Raw genomic sequence first — 25,604 nt, 5'->3', positions numbered from 1 at the left:
ATGACCGCGGTAGCACCGCCAACAGGCTGGCGGTGCACCGCTGGGCATTCTGACCGCGGCGGTTCAGCCGCGGCCAGAAACTGAAAGTCGGCGGTGTACCGCCGACTTTCCGCTGCCCTTGAGAATCCTCCATGGCGGCGGAGCGCGCTCCGCCGCCATGGGGATTCTGACACCCCCTACCGCCATCCTGTTCCTGGCGGGTCTCCCGCCAGGAACAGGATGGCGGTAGGGGGTGCCGCAGGGCCCCTGGGGGCCCCTGCAGTGCCCATGCCAATGGCATGGGCACTGCAGGGGTCCCGTAAGAGGGCCCCACAAAGTATTTCAGTGTCTGCTATGCAGACACTGAAATACGCGACGGGTGCCACTGCACCCGTCGCACCTTCCCACTCCGCCGGCTCAATTCTGAGTCGGCGTCCTCGTGGGAAGGCTGTTTCCCACTGGGCTGGCGGGCGGCCTTTTGGCGGTCGCCCGTCAGCCCAGTGGGAAACCCAGAATGACCGCCGCGGTCTTTCGACCGCGGTACGGTCTTCTGGCGGTTCCCGCTTGGCGGGCGGCTCCCGCCGCCCGCCAATATCAGAATCACCCCCTAAGCCCCCTAAACCCATTAATGAAAAGAACCAGGAAAGAGGAGGGAGGGGAGGGAATCATGGCTGAAGGTAAAATGTTTACAAGTTCGCCCTCCGCAGGGTCTTCCTTTTGGCACGCACCCTCCTATTAACTAGTGCCACCTCCTGCTGCAGCCTGGTCATTTTCCTCAACATGCGGTCAATGTTCCATTGCATCCACTGAAAATCTGTTGGCCCAATGACTGCAGCAGGGGTGCCAGTTGAAGATGTATGTCCCCTTGTCCATGCCATGCCTGTAGGAGGAGGTACAGGTGGTACTGTGACAGGTTCTAGAGCAGTGGAGGTTGATGGTCCAGCAAATGTGCCTGCTATGGTTGGTGCCACCTGGGTGGTAGTGGTGGTGCTGGTGGTGGTGGCTGTGGTGTACACCGAAGGGCCCCCTTGGGCAAATGCCCTCCATACTCCGGAGGCTCTTTCATGGCGATAACGCCTTGCCATGTCGTGGAACCCAGACTCCACATTCAGAATGTGGTGTTAACGCATTGCCCTGTGCTGAAACTCCTGAATCTGGATGGGATTCATATTGACAACGGTTAAAACAAATCTAAAACCAAACATGAGGTACTTCATTGTGTGATATGGCTACAGAAGTAAATCAGACAATACATCTAATGTACCAGAAACAGGCCATATCATCATACAGATCACTGATTGTCCCTGAGGAAGAACATGCCATGCAGCCTACACATGTCCTATCAAACAGCTCAGCAATACTCTAAAAGATGGGTAACAACTTAAATGACCTATGCATCATAGTTCAGCCATTTGTCACGTAACAAATGCTGCAAGTCCTCCACATGTGGCAGGCCAACTAATGACTAACTTCTAGATAACAATCAAGGGCCACAAGATCTGTGAGTTGTAAATGGAATTACCAGGATAGAATGCAGTGGGCGAGTGACTTACAGATTTACCTGCCTGTGTACTAAACTTGGATCATCAGTCCTAGGTACACATTTCATAACCCTACACCTGTGCCTGGGAGGGGATGGAGAAGCAACAAATACTTTCAAACATCAAGGACACCCAGGAAGCTTTGGACAGCTGTACATAGGTTTGGGCAGTCCACCACAGGTGAGGAGGATGTCCAACTAGGATACACCCAAACCTTGGACAATTCTATCCACATTTATGTTTGGAAATGCAGACAATTGTCTACATCATTTCCTACCAGTAACACATGAATTACAACAAGCAGATAGATGCAAGCACACATCTGGCCATGAGCTGCATGCACACCTAGGCCATTGTACTCAAGTGCCTCATATATGTAGTACAACATGTGAAGCTACATGCTGCTAGGAAGTCAAACATACAGTCAAACATGTTCATTAGTGAATGGGGATGCTCAGTTCTGTGGGTAAGACTCTGGTATCCCTATTCTGTGAGAATCAGGGTCTGACTTGCTGACTAAATCACAAATAATGTCCTCTGCTACATTTTCTTAATATAAGTTTTATCCACAAAAGTCACCCTAGTCACATGGCCGTGCCTACAGGGTTGCCCTACAATCCCAAAATATGACTATTCGCTAATGATTGCCCAGCTCAAAGATGTAAAAAAAATGATACTCCACTCAAGGATCATTGACCAACGCATCATACCTTGCTATGTGTCCAACACACAGGATTCAATCACACAACAGCAGCAAACACAACACAGAACAGAAATATCAACACTTACTGGAGATGTCTGGGTCCGCAAATCGAGACACCTCTCCTATAGTGTAGGGGGCAGGTCAACCTGTAAAGCATGGAAGGGAGAAATGTGCTCAATGTCTGTGCACTGTACAACACTTCCAAATACAATTACTGTGTGTAAGATTAAATCAGAAAGTCAAGCCTCTCAGACATTATGATACTGCATCCGACATACCACTGCAAACATATACAGACCCGGGCACTCCAGTGAGTGATACATACATATCTGCACACATGCAGTGGCCCTAACTATCATGTGGTGGCAAACATGTTCCATCATTTGTTTGCAGACTCATTAATGGAGTGTATTCCTCTCATCATGTGTATCCATGAGAGACATGCAAAGCCACTTTCCTGGAGTGCTGCAATACCAGCCACCCAGTTATTGTGACTAAGACCAATGTAAAACACACAGGTACAACGTACAGAGGGCCAGGGATAGTTGTTCCCTCTCAATTTGTATCATTTGCTTCATTTAATGTGCTACAGCTATGGTAAGTTACACCAAACATTTTGATATGAACCTGTGTGTATTACTTTTGACATCCAGCCCTAATTTAATTGTGGCACAACAAAGTCCAAATATCAGTCTAAAATGTTACCTGAGGTCAGCTATAACTTGTTACATATGTGTCAGAATCCTGTTCTGACATGTATTAGAAATAATTGAGGGACACATTATTTCTTGAAAATATCTGGATTAAAAACATGTCTTTCCTGGTATACTCACAGACCATGCATAAAACATATGTTAGAGACATATTTGCATCATCTATTGACTTGAAGGCAGCATTAATTTACAGGCTCCTGTTGTGTTTTGTAAGTTAGTGCAGCTGTTGTGTCAACAAATGACGGTAATGTGTAGGAATTATTGTATAACTCACGGCAACTGTATGTTTAACTCGCATTCCACATGTCCAAAAACATTGTCTGCAGCATATGAACAAATCTGCTACTGTCACTACAGAGCATTTAAATGTGCACATTCCTCTGATTTGTACTCAACAACAGGGCCACCAATCCAAATCCCCAGGTGGTCCAGCAGGTCTTGCTCCCTGGCAACCAGGTCAGCCCAACGGTGTTTCAGCTGGTGGTCGTTGCGCGGTGTGTTGTAGATTCGCTTGAGATGGTACAGGACCTTTTCCCACCAGAGCCTCCTTGCCTCTGTGTGATACCCCTGTATCACACGCCCACCTGCTTCTATCATTAAATGTAGGAAGTGGCACACCAGCCAAATAAATCCCCCCTGCTCCTCCTCTCCCATCTTGCCAAGACGAGGCCTACTCAACATGCTTGCAAAAAAACAAATTGATAAAGGGGTACAGAGGATAATGAAGGGAAAGTAGGAGAGGGAAATGAAAACAAATTAACACAAAACAGCCCAACTATCCCCAAACTAACACTACCCACAACAGACTCCCAACAGTACAAAGACAAATGTATACACCAGAAATGACATAAATACACTTACACAGAATACCACAGACACTTAGGAAACACCAAAAGACAATGTAAAGACCACATAGGAGACAAATTCACACAATGCACAGAGAGACAAGTCAAAACACAGCCACACAGTCAGGAAATATCACAGACTGCAAATTGAAAGTGAAAGTACAACCACTGTACCAATTCTGTAAACAGGATATCCTATTATATCACTTCCTGCCTCAAATGCGGTGCGTTTTTATTCTTATGCTTCAAAATATTATAACGCTTACAGTCTGTGCGTCATTTTTTTTTATGCATATGCTTAGAAATTACACTGCATCCATATTTTAAAATATTTTTCATACCAATTTCATGGGGTACAGTGTGAGAATAACCACTCAGGGCCAATGGATGTGTTAACGCGTCCTTCTATGTTAATTTAGACACATCGGGACTCGTTTTAGGCCGATGAATCTTTGGACCCAGTGGTGAGACACCGTAAGACGAGATAACTGATTAATATACCAATCAATATGTCAATAATACTGTCAACAAATATCACCACAATATATTTCACTTTAGACATTAGTAAACCTTCGGCGCAACCATGACCTTTCAGTCATAAATAACCACACCTTATTGAAGTTTTGTGAATTTTATTCCCTATTGATTACAATCTAATAGCAAATGTATTAATCTCAAAACCAAGAAGCAAAAGAGCATAGTCACAATGCAGCAACTATGATAAGGTTTCAACAATGCAATGATCACAAACATAAGATAGTAATAAGGAGGTAAACAAGTCAAAATGCATAGAACCTCTTATATGTCTTAGTTCAGCATAGCACCACGTCAGTCAAGTCAGCTACGTCAGTCAAAGTGAATGCCTCATCTAGCCACTAATCAGCATCGGCATGTTGGGCTTCATGCAAAACAATTTAGAACATCAATTTGGAAAACATCTAACTAAGGTCTATTATCAAAAATACACAGCAGTTGGTACTTAAAAAGAAAAGGCAAACAAATGAATTTCCATTAGCAACAGTATAATTACCCTCCTCAAAATAGGTCAGCATACAGGATCAGACTTCGTCTTCAGGACATCAGTTAGATCGCCGTCAATCTATCTAATTGAATAACAGGGGACACTTCCCTCATAAGGAAGAAAGTGTAATGGGGCAGTCTATGGGTGAGGATGGTTTTGTCTAAGTCTCAGATCACCAAATAGAGTGACAGAGTTTCTGGATGCAATCGATATCATTCCCTACCTAATGCTCTCGAGTCTCCTGTGTCATGAGTTTTTATCCCTTTTTCGTAATACATTCCCCCAAAATTCTATTGGACAATCACTACACCCCACTATCTGTAACCTATCAAATTATACATTAAGTAATGCATTTGTCATTCTATGATAATTTTCATTCTTCTAATTGGTCTTCATAATTGACGTTTTTCATAGGTGGCACATTCGGGGTTACTTCATTTTCTGGCACACTCTTCGGGTCAAGAGTTCTCTTTTCCGTGCTTCAATGTCCTTGAAAGTGTCCATAATTGTTGCAAAGTTTATAATTTTTATACTAAAGCTGCTAGCATGCGGATGAGAAAAACTAGCATTGTTGCAAATAAGCGAAGAAAAGAACAATTGCTGGGTCATGGCCTTTTGCAAGTCAGCACACTGGAGAAACAGAAAAATACGCTTTAATATGAGAGCTACATAGCTAGTTTTCGACTCACGCTAACTTAAGATGTATGAATTCTAAGGCAATCTTTATACGTGTTAATATTTTCAGTTAGTCATAATTCAAGCAATTAATTCTTACAGTCGACATCAGTTTATGCATGTGAAAAATTCTCCACGTTTAAAATATGTTTCAATGAATAAAATTATTAATGCAGCATTGTTAAATATAAGCATTTCACATCTAAAATAGGTAGGGGGTCATTCTGACCTCGGCGGTAAAATGCCCTTACCGCCGGTCAAAAGACCGCCATAACACCGCCGCGGCCGCGGTCAACCGCCACGGTCATTCTGACGTACAACGGCCAAACCTCCAAAAATCCGTCCTCCACTGCAGCCCGCCACATCGGCGGGCAGCGATAAACTGGAGATGACCAAACCTCCACCGTCACGCCAACAGAAATACGCCCATGCCATTACGACCCACGAATCCACACAGCGGTCATTCAAACGTGGTATTTCATTGGCGCTACACACCGCCGCGGTCAGAATACACACACATCACCAAAACACAGCCACATTGGACAATTTGAAATACACACAACTGATACTCATACACACACCACTCCCACACAATCAACCAACTATAAAACACACACCCACATCACCCACAAACCCCTGCGACCCTAATTACTGAGAGAAGGAGAGAGAGACACAGCAGACAATCCACAGCAAGACACACTGAGGCACACTACACCATCACACACACCACATAGTAGCACAAAGCACCACTCACCAACACACTCCTCATCACATACACCACCCCACACCTCACCCACACCACCCCATGGCACCCCAAAGGCACCCACGCTTTTCGGACCAAGAACTCCGGGTCATGGTGGAGGAAATCCTAAGAGTGGAACCCCAGCTCTTCGGCTCGCAGGTGCAGCACACCAGTATAGCCAGGAAGGCGGAGCTATGGCAGCGGATCGTGGACAGGGTCAACGCGGTGGGACAGCATCCCAGGAATAGGGAGGACATCCGCAAAAGATGGAACGACCTACGGGGGAAGGTCCGATCGATGGTCTCCAGGCACAACATCGCGGTCCAGAAGACTGGCGGCGGACCCCCACCCACCCCTCCCGAATTTACATCGTGGGAGCAAGAGGTCTTGACCATCCTGCATCCTCAGGGCCTCGCAGGAGTAGCCGGAGGAATGGACTCTGGTAAGTCCAATCTCAACTACTATATCCCCCCCACCCCACCAGCATGCCAACCCACACCCCCACCCTCACCCCCAACCCCCCAGCACACATCCTCCCTGACAATGTCTCACCAGCACAACCCACCCATCCCAACACCAACTCCTGCATGCCAACACAAATCATGGGCACCCATCACCTAAGCATGACCACTGCACTAACCCCTCCCCCCCACTAAATACCCTCACAACACCTCCCTCCAGGGAATGCCTGCACTGGGGGACAAGGGCACCCACAACACGCATGCTATTGCACACACAGAAATAATAACCAAACTCTCTTACCCCATGCAGGACCCGAACGACAACACACCAGCCAGGAGGGTCCAGAAGTGTCCATCCCACCACCGGAACAGGCCCACACTGAGGATAGCAGCTCTGTCGACAGTGAACCTGATGACCAGCCCGGACCATCGGGGACCTCTGGGCAGTCGGTTCCCCTCAGGCAGCCACAGGCCACACCAGACCCGACCCCCTCTGCCGACACCAGCACAGCTCCCACCCAGCGGGCCCATGCCTCTGTCTCTAGGACAGCTCAATCAGCGGTGTGTCTGCCACTACAGGGCACCCAGGCTAACCCAACACCCCAACAACAACAGGGACCTGGGGGCAGTGGTGGCGGGCACACCGTCCAGGGGACAGAGGCCGGGGGAAACCGGGCAGCTCGGAGGGCTGCTGTGCGACAGGGGGGGGAGGAGAGGCCCAGGGAACCCACTCTCCAAGAGGCCCTCACCACCATCATGGGGGCATACCACCACTCCCAAGAAACGATGGCGACGGTACTGGCCAGGTTCACTGAGATCCAGGCACAGCAGGAGGAACGCTACATGGGTTTCAGGGAGGAGCTGAGAATCATCGGGACCGCAATGGGGACCATCGTCCTGGCCCTCCACAGGATAGAGGATGCGTTGCGGGACCATGGTACACCACACAGGGCCCCTGTCACTAGCCCGGACCAGGAACAGCCTACCACCTCCGCCGGCGCTAGTGGACAGGAGGTCCCAACACCTCGACAGCCCCCCAGAACCCCACCTCCTGCTGAAGAACAACCACCCCGTAAGAGGAGCCTGAGACCAAAGAAAAAGACAGAGTAGGATGTCAAGACCCCCGCCTGCAGGACATACCCCCTCAAGTCTTCCCACTGTCCCACATTGCCACCCTGTCCAACCATGAACTGCCTATGCTCCATCCTTCCACAGGCAAAAGGACAATGCACCTGTGAGACTGAGAACTGGACTCTGCCATGGATATTCCTCCACCCCCACCCATCACCCTAAGAATCACATGTACCGATATCTAGCACTGTAAATAAATCACATTTTGCACACAAATCTGTTTTGAGTCATGCTGTATTATTGACAAATGTATTACATATTACTGTTCGATTTCTGTTCTGTCAATTAGTCATGACAACATACCAATGTCAATACGCTGTATTTCATGGGCGAACCAAGCAGAAGTCAGGTACTGAGTCAGACAGCACTGAGAAGGGAAGGGAAAGGCAAAAATCAATGAAAAACATCTGTGGGGAACTACAGAAAGTACAGATGCAGGAGGCTATAAGCAATTGTGAAATGGCGTGGGTGATTCTTACCTGGGTGTTACTGGAAATACTGTTGTATCACTCTGTCCCTATTGTCTGTGTCGTCCTCTGAGTCTTCCTCCTCTTCACTCTCCACAGGCTCCACGGCTTCTACAACACCACCATCTGGACCATCCTCCTGCAGGAAAGGCACCTGGCGTCGCAAAGCCAGGTTGTGAAGCATACAGCACGCCACGATGATATGGCACACCTTCTTTGGTGAGTACATTAGGGATCCACCTGTCATATGCAGGCACCTAAACCTGGCCTTCAGGAGGCCAAAGGTTCGCTCAATCACCCTCCTAGTACGCCCATGGGCCTCATTGTAGCGTTCCTCTGCCCTTGTCCGGGCATTCCTTACTGGGGTCAGTAGCCACGGCAGGTTGGGGTAACCAGAGTCACCTATTAGCCACACACGTTGTCTCTGTAGCTGCTCCATCACATAGGGGATGCTTCTATTTCGCATCACATACGCGTCATGCACTGACCCTGGGAACTTGGCATTTACATGGGAGATGTACTGGTCAGCCAAACAGACCACCTGGACATTCATCGAATGATAATTTTTTCTGTTTCGGTACACCTGCTCATCGTCTTTTGGGGGTACCAAAGCCACATGGGTCCCATCAATGGCACCAATGATGTTGGGGATATGTCCAAGGGCATAGAAATCACCCTTCACTGTAGGCAAGTCACCCTCCTCGGGGAAAATGATGTAGCTCCACATGAGTTTCATCAGGGCAGACAACACTCTGCTCAAAATCTTAGAAAACATAGGCTGAGACATTCCAGATGACATGGCCACTGTGGTCTGGAATGACCCACTGGCCAAAAAATGGAGGACTGACAAAACCTGCACCAGAGGGGGAATCCCTGTGGGTTGGCGGATGGGGGACATCAGGGCTGGCTCCAGCTGGGCACACAGTTCATGGATAGTGGCACGGTCAAGTCTGTATCGAAGTATTATATGGCGTTCTTCCATTGTCGACAGGTCCACCAGCGGTCGGTACACGCGAGGATTCCTCCTTCTCCTCGCAAGTCCCAGCGGACGGTGCCTAGGAAGGACAACATGGAGCACAGAGTCAGGCAAACCACAGGTACGTACAGACAGCTTGCACAGTTAAAGAATGGCAATGGGTTGAAAGGCGTGTATGTGTGGCAATGCAAGGCCTAGGCCTGTGTGTCGCAGTCAAAATTAAGCCATGTGGGCCCTTGAAATGGCGGCTGCCTGACCTGTGAAGTGGGACAATGGGATGTGAGGTCAATGCGCTGGCGGGGCACACCGTGGCGGTAGGCGGTCGAAGACCGCGGCGCAAAGCCGCATTGGTTAACATTGAAGACTATGGGTTTCAGGAGCCAATGTCAGGAGCGTGACCGCCATTTTCTATCAGCTTAATCACTAGAGACCTGATCATCCACAGGAGAGGACCTATACTGCAAGTGCTGCTGTGACCTCGGTCTGGAAGATACAATGGCTGCTGCGACTGGGGAAAGGGCCCCTGCCTTCACGTCTGAAGAGTTGGAGAAGCTCGTGGATGGGGTCCTCCCCCAGTATGCGCTACTCTACGGTCCTCCAGACCAACAAGTGAGTACACCGGGTGCTAATGGAATGGGCTATGCCTGTGTGGATTGGGGTGGATGTAAGTTGGTGGGGTGGGTGGCGAATGAGGAGTGCAACGCCCGACAGATGAGAGCATGTGCCATATGGCAAAGTGGGTGGGTGGGGGCCAATTACATCTAACATGCAGGTCATTGATGATTTCCTCCTTTCCACCCTGTACATGTCTAATAGGTCAGCGCCCATCAGAAGATCGAGATTTGGCGTGCCATCGCCAAGGAAGTCCGGACCTTGGGGGTCCACAACAGACGGGGCACCCACTGCCGCAAGAGGTGGGAGGACATCCGCCGCGGAACAAGGAAGACCGCAGAAACACTGCTGGGGATGGCCTCCCAACCTAGGAGGGGTGCCAGTCGCACCATGACCCCCCTGATGTCCCGGATCCTGGCGGTGGCCTACCCTGAATTGGATGGGCGCTTTAAGACATCACAGCAGACACGAGGGGGTGAGTATCAGCACATTCTCCTATCTTTCTGCGCAGTGGAGGCGTCTGGGTGGGGGAGGAGGGCTGTGGGTGACATTAGGCCAGGGCGCTTTCTGTAGTGTAGTCCTCTCCCTTAGGCATGGCCCTGTGCCCCCGGCCCCCACCTCTGTAGGGTGACAAGTACAGCCATTGAAGGTCCAGCATCTCCCATGTGCGCGTTTGACGTCTCTTGGCCTGTTGTCTTAGTCAGTAGTACTGAGTAGTGTACCCCGAATGCGCGGCTTAGTGCATTAGGCACCTGTGTCTGTCCTCTCCGCCAACGGTGTTGACATTGCATGCACTCAACCTGGTCTTCTTTTTTCTCCCCCCACCCTTTCTCTTCATCTTCTTGTGCATGTGTGCATTAGCATCATCAGGCAGAGGAGATATGGCATCGGAGCACGAGGGAGCTGCAGGACACAAGGCCCCGGTGGGCCCAGGAACAGACACCGAGGGCACCAGTGATCCGGAGGGCGAGGGGAGCACCACGACGGGGACCGCTGGTGAGAGCAGCGAAAGCGACACGTCCTCGGATGGGAGCTCCCTAGGGGTGGCGGCAACATCCGTGCCCCCCGCCTCTACAGGTACAGCCACCACCCAGCGCACCAGCCCCGCCCTCCCAGCAGCCCCTCAGTCTTCGCTCCGTGCCGGTTCGCCCAGGAAGGCGCGCGTCTCCTTCGCCCCAGGCACCTCAGCCCCTGCCCCTGTTGCCCCTGCTGCCCTCAGTGCGGAGCTCATTGACCTCGTAAGGACGCTCATTGTTGGGCAGACGACCCTTTTGAATGCCATCCAGGGTGTGCAAAGGGAGGTGCAACAGAGCAATGCGTACCTGGAGGGCATTCATTCGGGTCAGGCTGCCCATCAACGAGCGTTCACTGCTCTGGCCTCAGCACTGACGGCAGCCATTGTCCCTGTTTCCAGCCTCCCTCTTCTGACTGCCTCCAGCCTGTCTCTGTCTCCTGTTCCTCAGCCTATCCCATCCACACCATCAGACCAGCCTGCACACACCTCAACACCCAAGAGCAGCTCATCCAAACACAAGCACCACAGATCCCGCAAACACTCACCCGAGCAACACCCAGATGCAGACATGCCAACAGCCACTGCCACCCCTGTGTCCCCCTCCTCCTCGTCTCCCTCCTCCCTCCCTGTGACGTCTACACTCACACCTGCATGCACCCCAACATCAGCCACTGCTTCCATCACCACCTCACCCTCCAGTACAGTCCACACTCGTGCAGTCACCACCCCCACTGCCATGTACACGTCCCCTGTGTCCTCTCCCACTGTGTCTGTCACCCCCTCTTCCAAGACACACAAACGCAGGCAGCCACCCACCCAACAGCCATCCACCTCACGACAGCCTACAGCACCAGCACCTTCACCCAATGACAGCACACCTGACTCTCCTACAACCACCTCCTCTACCTCCACTTCCATCTCCACTTCTCCTACCCTTTACCTTGGCCCTAAAAAACTTTTCCTGGCTAACCTTAACCTCTTTCCCCCCCGATGACCTCCCCCATCCATCTTCAAAGAGTCCCAAGAGCACCGCAGCCACCACCAGCCCAGCTTCGGGTGTCACTGTTGTGCCTGGGTTCTGGAGCCCACCCTTTGCCACACATGGATCAGCAGCAAGGACACGTCCAGCCCCCCCCCCCGGCAAGAGGACCCGCAAAAACAAGGACCGCCGTGCGAGGACCGACAGGGCTGCCCCCAAGGAGCAATGTGCGGCCACTTCACCACCCACACCATCTAGGGGAGGCAAGGGCCCGAGAGCCCCATCAAAGGAGCGGAAGGGCAGCAGGAGCGCGGAGAAGGTGGACCCCACATGCCACATCCCAGCTGGGAAGGAGGACACTAAGGAGGCCAGGAGTCCGTCCCCGAAGGGTCCAGAAACGTCACGGTCCGAGGACGACTGAGCAGGGAGTCGAGGCCAGGTCTGGCTCCCTTGACCTGCTGGATGAGCACCGCTGAACAGGGCCCGCGGTGCAGAAGAGCACCGCTGAACAGGGCCCCGCCGTGGAGAAGAGCACCGCTGAACAGGGCCCGCGGTGCAGAAGAGCACCGCTGAACAGGGCCCCGCCGTGGAGAAGAGCACCGCTGAACAGGGCCCGCGGTGCAGAAGAGCACCGCTGAACAGGGCCCGCGGTGCAGAAGAGCACCGCTGAACAGGGCCCGCGGTGCAGAAGAGCACCGCTGAACAGGGCCCCGCCGTGGAGATAGGCACCGCTGAACAGGGCCCGCGGTGCAGAAGAGCACCGCTGAACAGGGCCCGCGGTGCAGAAGAGCACCGCTGAACAGGGCCCCGCCGTGGAGATAGGCACCGCTGAACAGGGCCCGCGGTGCAGAAGAGCACCGCTGAACAGGGCCCGCGGTGCAGAAGAGCACCGCTGAACAGGGCCCCGCCGTCTCAAGCACCGCTCCGCTGGGCCCTTCCTCTCAAGCACCGCTCCGCTGGGCCCCGCCGTCTCAAGCACCGCTCCGCTGGGCCCTTCCTCTCAAGCACCGCTCCGCTGGGCCCTTCCTGTCAAGCACCGCTCCGCTGGGCCCCGCCGTCTCAAGCACCGCTCCGCTGGGCCCTTCCTCTCAAGCACCGCTCCGCTGGGCCCTTCCTGTCAAGCACCGCTCCGCTGGGCCCCACCGTCTCAAGCACCGCTCCGCTGGGCCCTTCCTCTCAAGCACCGCTCCGCTGGGCCCTTCCTGTCAAGCACCGCTCCACTGGGCCCCGCCGTCTCAAGCACCGCTCCGCTGGGCCCTTCCTCTCAAGCACCGCTCCGCTGGGCCCTTCCTCTCAAGCACCGCTCCGCTGGGCCCCGCCGTCTCAAGCACCGCTCCGCTGGGCCCTTCCTCTCAAGCACCGCTCCGCTGGGCCCTTCCTCTCAAGCACCGCTCCGCTGGGCCCTTCCTCTCAAGCACCGCTCCGCTGGGCCCCGCCATCTCAAGCACCGCTCCGCTGGGCCCTTCCTCTCAAGCACCGCTCCGCTGGGCCCTTCCTCTCAAGCACCGCTCCGCTGGGCCCTTCCTCTCAAGCACCGCTCCGCTGGGCCCTTCCTGTCAAGCACTGCTCTGCTGGGCCCCGCCGTCTCAAGCACTGCTCCGCTGGGCCCTTCGTCTCAAGCACCGCTCCGCTGGGCCCTTCCTCTCAAGCACCGCTCCGCTGGGCCCTTCCTCTCAAGCACCGCTCCGCTGGGCCCTTCCTCTCAAGCACCGCTCCGCTGGGCCCTTCCTCTCAAGCACCGCTCCGCTGGGCCCCGCCGTCTCAAGCACCGCTCCGCTGGGCCCTTCCTCTCAAGCACCGCTCCGCTGGGCCCCGCCGTCTCAAGCACCGCTCCGCTGGGCACCGCCGTCTCAAGCACCGTTTATGGTTCACTGTGCCCACCATGCCTCCTCCTTGACCAGTGGAGACTGTCATCCACCTGATGGACTGTGGCTTTGCACTCCCCAGGATGGTCCAGTGGGCAGCCCACCCACTGTAGAGACATTGAGAGACTGTGGCTTTGCACTCCCCAGGATGGTCCAGTGGGCAGCCCACCCACTGTAGAGACTTGAGAGACTGTGGCTTTGCACTCCCCAGGATGGTCCAGTGGGCAGCCCACCCACTGTAGAGACTTGAGAGACTGTGGCTTTGCACTCCCCAGGATGGTCCAGTGGGCAGCCCACCCACTGTAGAGACTTGAGAGACTGTGGCTTTGCACTCCCCAGGATGGTCCAGTGGGCAGCCCACCCACTGTAGAGACATTGAGAGACTGTGGCTTTGCACTCCCCAGGATGGTCCAGTGGGCATGGTGGCTCCTCGTGGATCTGGCGTCGTGGACTCATGTGGCTGTGGTGCTCCCCCCTTCCCTTCCCCCTGAGGTGCCTGTAGTTTTTACATCTGATGCCCCTGCAGTGTTCTCTCCAAAGGACTCAGGTCTCCTGTGTGGGCTTTGCCCTTGTTTCTCAAGACTTTGGCCCACGGACATGCTGAATTCGTAGGATGTGCAGGACTTGTTACTTCAGTTATACACTGATGTGTATGTCATTAGTTTTGTTGTGGATATCTTTCATGGTTGTACGCTAATTTTCTGGAGCTTTTTGGTACATAAATATTTATTCAAAATATGATTACGTCCTGGCATTTTTCAGGGGTGTTTGGGTGGTGTCACTGTGACTTGGTGCTCTGCATTGGTGAGTACATAGTTGGGGGGGGGTCGCATATGTGTGTGCCCGTGACCTTTCGTCCTCCCCCTCCCGTGTGTCGTAGGTGCAGTACTCACCGTTGTCGTCTGCGTCGGACTTCGTACTCGTGGTAGATGAGATGGTAGACGAGAGCAGGTAGGATGTTTAATTCGGGTTCCATGCTGTCCTCCTTCCTCCTGGAGTGCGTCGTGGTGAGCGTTTTCCCGTCCGTAGTCTGTTTCCGCCGTGTTTTTATCGGCGGTGCTCCCGCCCCGGAAAAGGTGGCGTATTGGTGAGTTGGAATAGTGTGGGCGGTACATTGTCTCCCGCCTGTCTGTTGGCGGGGACCGCCGCGCTGTTTGTTTGTACTGCCGTGGCGGGCGGAGTGTTAAGGTGGCTGTCTGTGTTGGCGGTTCCCGCCAGGCTCAGAATCCCATTTTTTTTACCGCCAGCCTGTTGGCGGGTTGGCCGCCGCTTTAACACCGACCGCCAGGGTTAGAATCACCCCCGTAATGTTTAAACTACGCTCCCTCAGTCCCTCCTCTGATGACGCTCGTCATCACTCAATCTTTCTCTTCTGATTTTAATTTTTCATCTTGCGCATAATACGCATTTCAACATCTTGACCTTTATGTGAGCTTTCCCATATTTCATTGAACATTTTCTCTCTTTCACTTTCTTCATTTCTTCTGGTTCTTTTAGTCCAATTTCTTTTTATTTTGTCATTAATTTTACATGCCCCCCATAATCCTAATAGACAAAATTAAAACAATTAATAGACCGATCATAATTTTTGCAAGTACCCCACTCCAAATGTTGGTAAACCAGCTTCCCACTCGGGCAATTCCTTTCCCAAATTTCTCCCAAACACCAAAGCCCATATTTATACTTTTTGACGCAAAACTGCGCTAACCTTGCCATGTTTGTATAGAATCAGTATAGCAGATCAACAATCAACTTGAGAAGAAAAGAACTCTTTTTGCATATATTACAGCGTCTTCACTCACTGCAGGACCCTTTTCGTCAATTCAGGTTAGCAGCTTGTCGTAATCAGGTCTCTTTAAAATCAAATCCAGGATTAGTGTCACTTTCCAGTAGTTTCTAAAGTCTCTTTCTCTTTTTTTTTTTTTTTTTTCACACGAATCCAATTTTAGCCGAGTTTCCCTTTGAATATCTTCAGGTACCGTAGTATTGACCTGGTACTTCTCGATCAAAACAGAATGCTAAGAATTCTTGTTGCCATTCAGAGGTTGTAGCATATGCCCATTCAGGACCTGTATATTTTCTGTTTGCTATTCTTTTTCTTTTTAGCCTTCGTTCACCTTGTTGTTCTCCTTCACTCAGATCATCTGCTTGTGAAGTATCACTTTCTTCTACTATTGTCTCATTCAATACCTCTCTTATTTTAGGATGTGACTTGTCTGGCCAATTATCGCCTCTATGTGTCTTGGTTCTGTGTTTTCCTTCAGGACGTTGGACAGCACCCTCCTCTTGTGATATGGTGTTTCCTCTTGACGGACCTGCAACTGGTTCAAGAGACTCTGACACGTTTTGATTTGTATTTACAATTTCTCCTTCTCTTTCGTCTTCTGGTTCTATGCTGAGTTCGGACTCTAATTCGTATTCGTCTACTTCTGGGAGAACCTCTCCTTGATTTAGTTCTCATGCTGCCTCAACTGAGATAGGCAGTCTGTCACCTCTCTCGAACTCATTGACAGTTTGAGGGACAAGGCTGTTCTCAGTGGGCTCTTCAGTAGTCTCAGTTCCTTCTTGACTGATCTCTGACTCTGAGATTTCTCTTCCTGAAGTTGCTGTACCGGAAACTTCAAGTTCCTCTTCAACAGGACACGTTACCCTTTTTGTGTGACTGGCATGTATCCAGTTGGGAACCCCGGCACACTTCACAGCAGTGGTGGTCGTCAATATTACTTGATACAGCCCTTTCCAACGCGGCTCGAGACACGATTTTCTTACGTGCTTCTTGACAACCACCCAATCTCCAGCTTGCAGAGAGTCACCTGGTTCGCCAATTGGTGGCAACGCGTTAGCTTCCACCTGGTGAGAGAAAGAGCGAATCACGTCAGCCAAACCTTTGCAGTAATCCAACACCATATCATCTGTAATATTCACTAGTGCATTGGCAGGTACCGCTGGTAATCTCATTGCTCTGCCCATGAGGATTTCATGGGGGGACAGTCCCGTTTTCTTATCTGGGGTGTTTCTCATAGACATCAGTACTATAGGTAAAGCATCTGGCCATTTCATGTTTGTTGCAGCACACATTTTTGCTATTCTTGATTTTAAGGTACCATTCATCTGTTCAACTAGTCCTGATGCTTCAGGGCGATAGCTACAATGCAACTTTTGTTCAATGTTGAGTGCGGCACACAGAAGTTTAATCACCTCATTGTCGAAGTGTCTCCCCCTATCTGATTCTATAGAAACCGGAAACCCGAATCTTGGTATCAGTTCTCTGAGTAGTAGTTTTGCAACTGTAAGACTGTCATTCCTACGTGTGGGATATGCCTCAATCCAATGACTGAAAACACACACAATCACCAACACGTACTTCAATCCTCCACAAACAGGCATTTCGATAAAATCCATTTGCATTTTGTTGAATGGACCTCCAGCTCTCCCAATGTGGCTCAAAGTTACCACAGTCCCTTTTCCAGCATTCATCTGTTGACAGATGACGCACCTGTGGCAAGTGATTTCTGCGGCATGTCTGAATTTTGGATTGAACCAATCAATCGTAAAGGATCTGATCATGGCATCTATTCCTAGATGGGCCTGCCCATGGTATAACCGTGCAAACTGCGACAAAAGACTATTTGGCAGAACCAGTTTTCCCTCTTCTAAAACCCACAAATCATCTGCCCTTTGTACACACTGCATTCTCTGCCAGGAACGTTTTTCTTCTTTGCTAGCACGACTTTGAAATGTCTTTAGTTCGTCTAAGGTATCAACCACTCGTAATGCTAGACTTAAACTCATGTCGTTTTCAGGTTGTGGTAACAATTCCCACTACTCTTTAAATGATATACAGTTTAATGCACAAAATCTTGCGACCTGATCTGCATAGCTGTTTCCCATTGACACAAAATCTTGTGATCTGGTGTGGGCACTGCACTTCACCACGGCAATTTCAAGAGGTAACTGAATCGCATGTAACAAATCTCTTATTTGTTCGCCATTTTTTACAGGAGAACCAGAGGAGGTCATGAAACCCCTCTGTGACCAGAGTTGGCCAAAATCATGCACAATTCCAAATCCATATCTGCTGTCAGTATAGATAATGACTTTCAAATTTACAGCTGCGTGGCATGTTTTTGTAAGGGCTATTAATTCTGCCACCTGTGCGGAAAACACTTTCTCGAGCCAGGAGGCTTCGACAATGCCAGTTATGGTACATACTGCATAACCGGCTCTCAATGTTCCTGCTGAATCTCTTAGACAGGACCCATCAACAAACATAATGCAATCGTTTTCCTTTAACTGGGTATCCTGTATGTCTGGGCGAGGTTTGGCACAGAGCTCAGTCACCTCAAGACAATCATGCTCAAATTCTTCCCCATCTTTGATTTCTGTATTTCCATTGGGAAGTAAGGTTGCCGGGTTCAGCACAGTGCATCTCTTTAGTGTGACATTTGGTGACCCCAGTATAATCGTCTCATATCTAGTGAGCCGTGCATTTGTCATGTGTTGTGTCTTAGTTCGTGTCAACAGAATTTCAACTGAATGTGGAACCATTACTGTCAGGGGGTATCCCATGACTATGCCTTCACATTGTGAAAGGCTTTGACCAACTGCTGCAACTGCTCGCAAACAACCCGGTAAGGCTGCTGTGACAGGGTCCAAGGTAGCTGAAAAATATGCTACAGGGCGATTTGCATCTCCGTGGACCTGTGTTAAAACAGACAAAGAACAAGCATCACGTTCATGACAGAACAACAGAAAAGGTTTTTCATAATCAGGCATTCCTAATGCTGGTGCCCTGCACATGCATTCCTTTAATTCTAGAAATGATTCAAGCTCCTCTTTTGTCAAAGTTATTGTGTATGGTTCGTCCTTGACTTCTTTTCCTGTCAATTTTATTAAAGGTTTTGAGATGATCGAGAAGTTGGGTATCCACTGGCGACAGTAGCCCACCATTCCCAAAAACATCCTGACATCTCTTTTTGTTGTTGGGGGATTCATCTGCAAAACAGCTGTTATTCTTTCCTTTGATATTCTTCGGGACCCTTTCTCAATCAGATGTCCCAAGTATTTCACTTCTCTTTGACAGTATTGCAACTTTCTGGGTGACACCTTGTGTCCATTCTTTCCCAGATGATTCAACAATGCAATGGTATCATATTTACAACTGTCTCTGGTTTTAGATGCAATCAGCAAGTCATCAATGTACTGCACAAGAGTCGAATTAAAAGGCAGCACAAGAGGTTCCAAATCCTTTTTCAATATATGTTTGAAGATGGATGGTGACTCAGAAAACCCCTGAGGAATTCTGCACCAACTGTACACCTTATCCAGGAATTTGAAACTGAACAAAAATTGATTGTCTTCATGAAGAGGTATCGAGAAAAATGCTTGTGATAGGTCTACTACAGTAAACCATTCAGCATCACAAGGAACCTGGAACATTATTACTCCTGGGTTAGGTACCACAGGGCAGCATTTTATCACAATTTCGTTTATTTTTCTCAAATCCTGCACAATTCGAACCTTCCCACAGGGCTTCTTCAAACCCATAATAGGAGAGTTGCACGGACTGCTCAAAACTTCTTTCAGGACTCCCTGTCTGAGAAAATCTGCAATTATTTGTGATACCTCAATGAGGACATCCTGGGTCATGTGGTATTGCCGTACTTGTGGGAACACTGCATTCGGCTTTATTTGAACCTTGACTGGTTCTACTCCCTTTATCAACCCTACTTCTTTCCCAGTCAAATCCCACACTTTCTCTGTTACGGTCCCTTGTAAATCAACAGGTAGGTCGATCAAAGTATGCATTGGGAATAAAGTAATCAAAGGGTAGTCTTCATTTGTCTCTCCTCCTTCCTCTATGCATTGACTCTCATCTCCCTCATCGTCACTGTTTGTTTGTACTTCTATTCCATCATTGGAACAGGTAATCGAACATTTTGTCTTACATAGTAAGTCCCTTCCTAATAAGGATACTGGGCTTGAATCGCATACAACAAATCTATGCAGGCCTTGGAAATTACCAATTTCAACCTGCACCGGATCAGTAATCGATTAGTCAGGTACTGGTTTGCCACACCAACCACTCGTATAGTACGCCCTGAGAGAGGTAATCTCGGGACTTCTGCACTTCGAACTGTAGAGCGTGTAGCTCCTGTGTCGACCAAAAATGAAACCCTATAGCCCATTACTTTTCCCTCTACATATGGACCTCTCTGATCCACCTCTAAAGATGCTGCAAGCCTACACTCTTCACTGTCTGAGCTGTCATCTGACCAATCCTCATTCATGCCACTTTCACCTCGTAATGGGAATTGTTGCACAGTGTTATTTTGGTTGGTTACCTGGCCTGTGACCTGCTGAGGAAGCATCACCTATTGCTGTCCCATCGGAGCCATGGGTAATTGCATTTGCTGTCTAGGCACCATAGGAATCTGCTGCTGCACTGGTTGCATTGACACTGACTGAAAACGCGGCATTTGCATCTGCTGCATGGGTTGTACCCCTAGCATTTGTACCAAATTATTCTGAAAATTCGGGTTTTGATGTCTCATATTTGGACCTCGTGGATTTTGTAATGTACCGACATTAATGCTTTGCTGAACTGCACCATCCTGCACCATATTCGGACAATCCCGTTTCCAATGCCCCATGCCCCCGCACGCATGACATGGTGACATCTTTTTAATTCCCTGACCGTTGTTTTGAATAACAATATTATTCATGTCCGAACCGCGGTTCACAAACCCTCGACCTCTGCCTCTCGGCTGTGCCTGAAACACACCATTCATTTGCGGTTGTTGCTGTATCATTTGCTGAACTCCATTCCCTTGTATTCCAGCTTGTGCAGCCCTTATCTGCATCACCATCACTTTCTCCTTCAACTTTTTCTGCTTCAACTCAATCTCATCACTACAGTATTTTGCATACTGCAACACTTCATCAATCGGTTTAGCTTGCCAACAAATCAAATGATTCTTAATCATCTGGCTGACCTCCGGCCTCAGCCCTTCGACGAACCTAAACACAGGGTGATTCATGTCCTTCGGTTCGATAGTCTCAGTACCACTGTAATGTTGAACGCTTTTAATAATCTCTCGTAATACGCATGTATTGACTCCTTAACCTCTTGAGAGGTCCTGTCGATTTTCTGCCAATCGGTCACCTTCGGCGACACCTTTTGTTTCAAGAACTCAATTACTTTATGATAATATTCCATCACCTCTTCTGAAGGGGCTCCAGTCACCTTATCTCTTGCCGGCTCCTTCGTGGGCCAATCTACCCCTCTCTTGCACTCGAGCCACAAATCTGGCGGAACAATAATCTCAAACAAAGTATTCAAGTCTTCCCAGAGACACTTTGCAAGCTTCACGAACCTATCCGTCTGTTGATACCACTCGATCGGCTTTTCTCTTAGCTAGGATAATCATTCGTAAAGGATAAAATGTCTCCTCTAGTCCATGGCACGTGTACCAAAACACCACCAGCTGTCTCTCTCATAGGTAAGATTTTTACTGAATCTAGATTAGGTGCGGTCCCAACTTTATTGGACCCTGGGCTATCTCCCTTTCCCTTAGCTCTTTTCTTTGCCCATCGGCCTTCCCATTTCTCTAATGCACCCCAAATCTGTGCACTTTGCAACAATTCTCTCAGGTGTGCCCCTAGTCGTACAAAATTCAAGTATTCATCTTGTTTTTCTTTCTCAGGTTCAACTGTGGTCACTGTAGTCTTTTGTGAGGTACAAGTTTTTTCTAACCACTCATTTAGCTGTTGTACTGTAAAACCCTACAGTGAAATATTCCCTGCATGTATCATTGGAGAGTGTGTAGTATTTGTACTCATGGTTTGGGGAGTCAAAACTGCCAACCCTGCTTGACGCATTGCTTCGAGAGGTGCCCCTACTGGACAAAGGTCCATTAAAGATCTCGGTGGCTCATTTGCTTGCTCTCCAGGGGCCATTATCTGTGGAGTCCCCATAGGCCCTCCTCTTATCGGTTCCTGTGTCATCACTCCCTGTTCACACACCCCTGTTTTACCTTGTGCATATAACGGCACTGGGGGACCAACAGTAATAGGTATTGATAAAGCAGCAGGTGTCTGACCTGGACCCAGACTCCTTGGAGCAGCAACACCATAGGTCTGCTCCAGTGTACCCGGTACAGCTACTAACAGTGGTCCTGCTACAGGGTTATACCCAGGTATCAGCTGTGGCGGCTGAGACACTAGCTTCGGGGTCGATTCAATCTGTATTAACTTTGGCTTTGTGTATATCGGGTCTGGCGGCACTATCAAGTTTGTAGTAGTCTCAAGCACTGGGACATCAGGGTAAATTCTTTTTATCTGCGGTGGAGGCTGCAACTGTATTGGCAAGTCTGGTGCAGTGGGTACACTGACACCATTCTGTATCAAAGCTGTCTCGCTAGTCTGTACCGTATCAGCAACTCCCTTCTCCTGCGTCTGGTTCCCAGGATCCAAGCTAGTGCTTGGAGCACTGTCACTCACCGCATACGGTGGCGGACGATCATGTAACAATCTATCCATAAATTCCTCATCATCTGAATCATCCTCCTCTTCCCAGGAACTTTTATTTTCTTTAGTTTTGAGTGAATCTCTGTCGGTTTTACAAGAGGCTTTCTTTCCCTGTGTCTCTTCTCCCTGGGTTATTGCTGGGAATAACTTCAACCCATCTACGATTCCCCTTCTCCACATTTTGCTCTCGTTGTCCCACCTAGCCTCGGCATATGATTTTTCTGCCCTTTTTAGCCTTCTCTGAAACCTTTCTTGTCTATGTTTAAGGGCCATCAAGTCCCAAATCGCCAAAGCCTCGTACTGTGCCGGTCTCGGAGGTGGCTTCTGTGTGCTTAACATCCACCTCAGGTTTTCTAATACCTTTGGATTAAACGTCCCATGTTCTGGGAACGCTAAACACCCTTCTTTTTCTGTTAATTTGCGCCACTGTTTCATCCATAAACAAGGTGCAACACCTTTTTCTTCCATCACTATGTAAGCCGGAGTACCCTCAGGTGGTGTAGGTTCACCATCAGTTGCTACAATATATACATCTCCTTTTAAAGCGCTTTTGAATGCCTTGACAAAATTCATTTTTGCAATTCTTTATTTTGTATTTAATCAGAAATGGCTTAGTTCCCAGGAAAATCTTCACCTGCCCTTTCTCAGCCTATTGCCTCTCACGGACGGCAGCCAATCCGTGCGCGACCCCTCTCGGCATCTGACCTATCTCAGCGCGGCACCACTGACGTCACACTCACACACACTGCAGCTGACAAAGTCTTGCGGCTCGTCCACTCTTCACTAACCCCTTACAACTCATACAAACTAATGCGAATTATTGCGAGCACCTTAAAATGACAACACAAATGTGTCGGTTTAATACAGGGAGGGTAACACATTTGCTTCAGAACTTTACAGAGATTTCACTTGAAGCCTCGGACGCTACTCTCTCCTTCTCAGTTCCCACATACGCAAGCAGAATTCGACCTGCAAATCCTACTCTCGACTTGTCAATGACTCCTTCTAGTGCACTATAGAATTTGTCAAATCTCCATCGAAGGTTTCACACATACATCATAACTCAAACTCGACTTGTCAACCACGCCCGATTGACCTATTAAACCGCACAGATTACAACATAAACCACATTTATCATCATACTCCGGAGTCTTAGACCTCAACAGGTACGTACACGATAGTCAACCACGTGGATAATTTTGAGCAACAAGCGCTACATTCACATGAAGTATGCCAACTTCCCTACTCTCATACTGTGGAGTATGCCTACTCCTGCTAAACAACACTTAATTTGGCCTAAATACACACAAATTTTCACAATCACCTGCAAGATGCATAAGCTTAAGCAAGCGCAAAAGACCCTAACCACGCACACTATGACGCCGAGAACATTCCCAACTCATTTAGGCAGGCTCCGAGATCCCGGGAAAGCCATGGCGAACCTAGCAACCCATTATCTCTCCAAATTGCATTATCACAGAAAAACAAATTAAACAATGAAACTCCGTCCCAGGGCCCCCAAGGGCCAAACCGTCGCTCTGCTACCAGAACTGTTAACGCGTCCTTCTATGTTAATTTATACACATCGGGACTCGTTTTAGGCCGATGAATCTTTGGACCCAGTGGTGAGACACCGTAAGACGAGATAACTGATTAATGTACCAATCAATATGTCAATAATACTGTCAACAAATATCACCACAATATATTTCACTTTAGACATTAGTAAACCTTCGGCGCAACCATGACCTTTCAGTCATAAATAACCACACCTTATTGAAGTTTTGTCAATTTTATTCCCTATTGATTACAATCTAATAGCAAATGTATTAATCTCAAAATCAAGAAGCAAAAGAGCATAGTCACAATGCAGCAACTATGATAAGGTTTCAACAATGCAATTATCACAAACATAAGATAGTAATAAGGAGGTAAACAAGTCAAAATGCATAGAACCTCTTATATGTCTTAGTTCAGCATAGCACCACGTCAGTCAAGTCAGCTACGTCAGTCAAAGTGAATGCCTCATCTAGCCACTAATCAGCATCAGCATGTTGGGCTTCATGCAAAACAATTTAGAACATCAATTTGGAAAACATCTAACTAAGGTCTCTTATCAAAAATACACAGCAGTTGGTACCTAGAAAGAAAAGGCAAACAAATGAATTTCCATTAGCAACAGTATAATTACCCTCCTCGAAATAGGTCAGCATACAGGATCAGACTTCGTCTTCAGGACATCAGTTAGATCGCCGTCAACCTATCTAATTGAATAACAGGGGACACTTCCCTCATAAGGAAGAAAGTGTAATGGGGCAGTCTATGGGTGAGGATGGTTTTGTCTAAGTCTCAGATCACCAAATAGAGTGACAGAGTTTCTGGATGCAATCGATATCATTCCCTAGCTAATGCTCTCGAGTCTCCTGTGTCATGAGTTTTTATCCCTTTTTCGTAATACATTCCCCCAAAATTCTATTGGACAATCACTACACCCCACTATCTGTAACCTATCAAAATATACATTAAGTAATGCATTTGTCATTCTCTGATAATTTTCATTCTTCTAATTGGTCTTCATAATTGACGTTTTTCATAGGTGGCACATCCGGGGTTACTTCATTTTCTGGCACACTCTTCGGGTCAAGAGTTCTCTTTTCCGTGCTTCAATGTCCTTGAAAGTGTCCATAATTGTTGCAAAGTTTATAATTTTTATACTAAAGCTGCTAGCATGCGGATGAGAAAAACTAGCATTTTTGCAAATAAGCAAAGAAAAGAACAATTGCTGGGTCATGGCCTTTTGCAAGTCAGCACACTGGAGAAACAGAAAAATACGCTTTAATATGAGAGCTACATAGCTAGTTTTCAACTCACGCTAACTTAAGATGTATGAATTCTAAGGCAATCTTTATACGTGTTAATATTTTCAGTTAGTCATAGTTCAAGCAATTAATTCTTACAGTCAACATCAGTTTATGCATGTGAAAAATTCTCCACGTTTAAAGTACGTTTCAATTAATAATATTATTAATGCAGCATTATTAAATATAAGCATTTCACATCTAAAATAGGTAATGTTTAAACTACGCTCTCTCAGATGTATTATGGCAATGAGCATAATTTTTCGATGCATATGTGTCATTTTTTGACGCGTATGCGTCAAAACTTCTGTGTTTGACTGGGTTTGGGTCAGTTCTCTTTTTTAATAGTACATGACAGGTGTGACAATACAGAGATAGGCTGTTTTCACCTACATTGTGCATTCCGGTGTATGGGGACATGTGAGATCATACTACTGTGGACCATGATCCTCTAGTTGTTGTACCGGATATGCACTCTTCACTGACGCAATA

The sequence above is a fragment of the Pleurodeles waltl genome, chromosome 2_2, assembly GCF_031143425.1.
Source record: "Pleurodeles waltl isolate 20211129_DDA chromosome 2_2, aPleWal1.hap1.20221129, whole genome shotgun sequence".
In the NCBI taxonomy this organism is placed as follows: domain Eukaryota; kingdom Metazoa; phylum Chordata; class Amphibia; order Caudata; family Salamandridae; genus Pleurodeles; species Pleurodeles waltl.
This window is presented reverse-complemented; position numbering follows the sequence as displayed.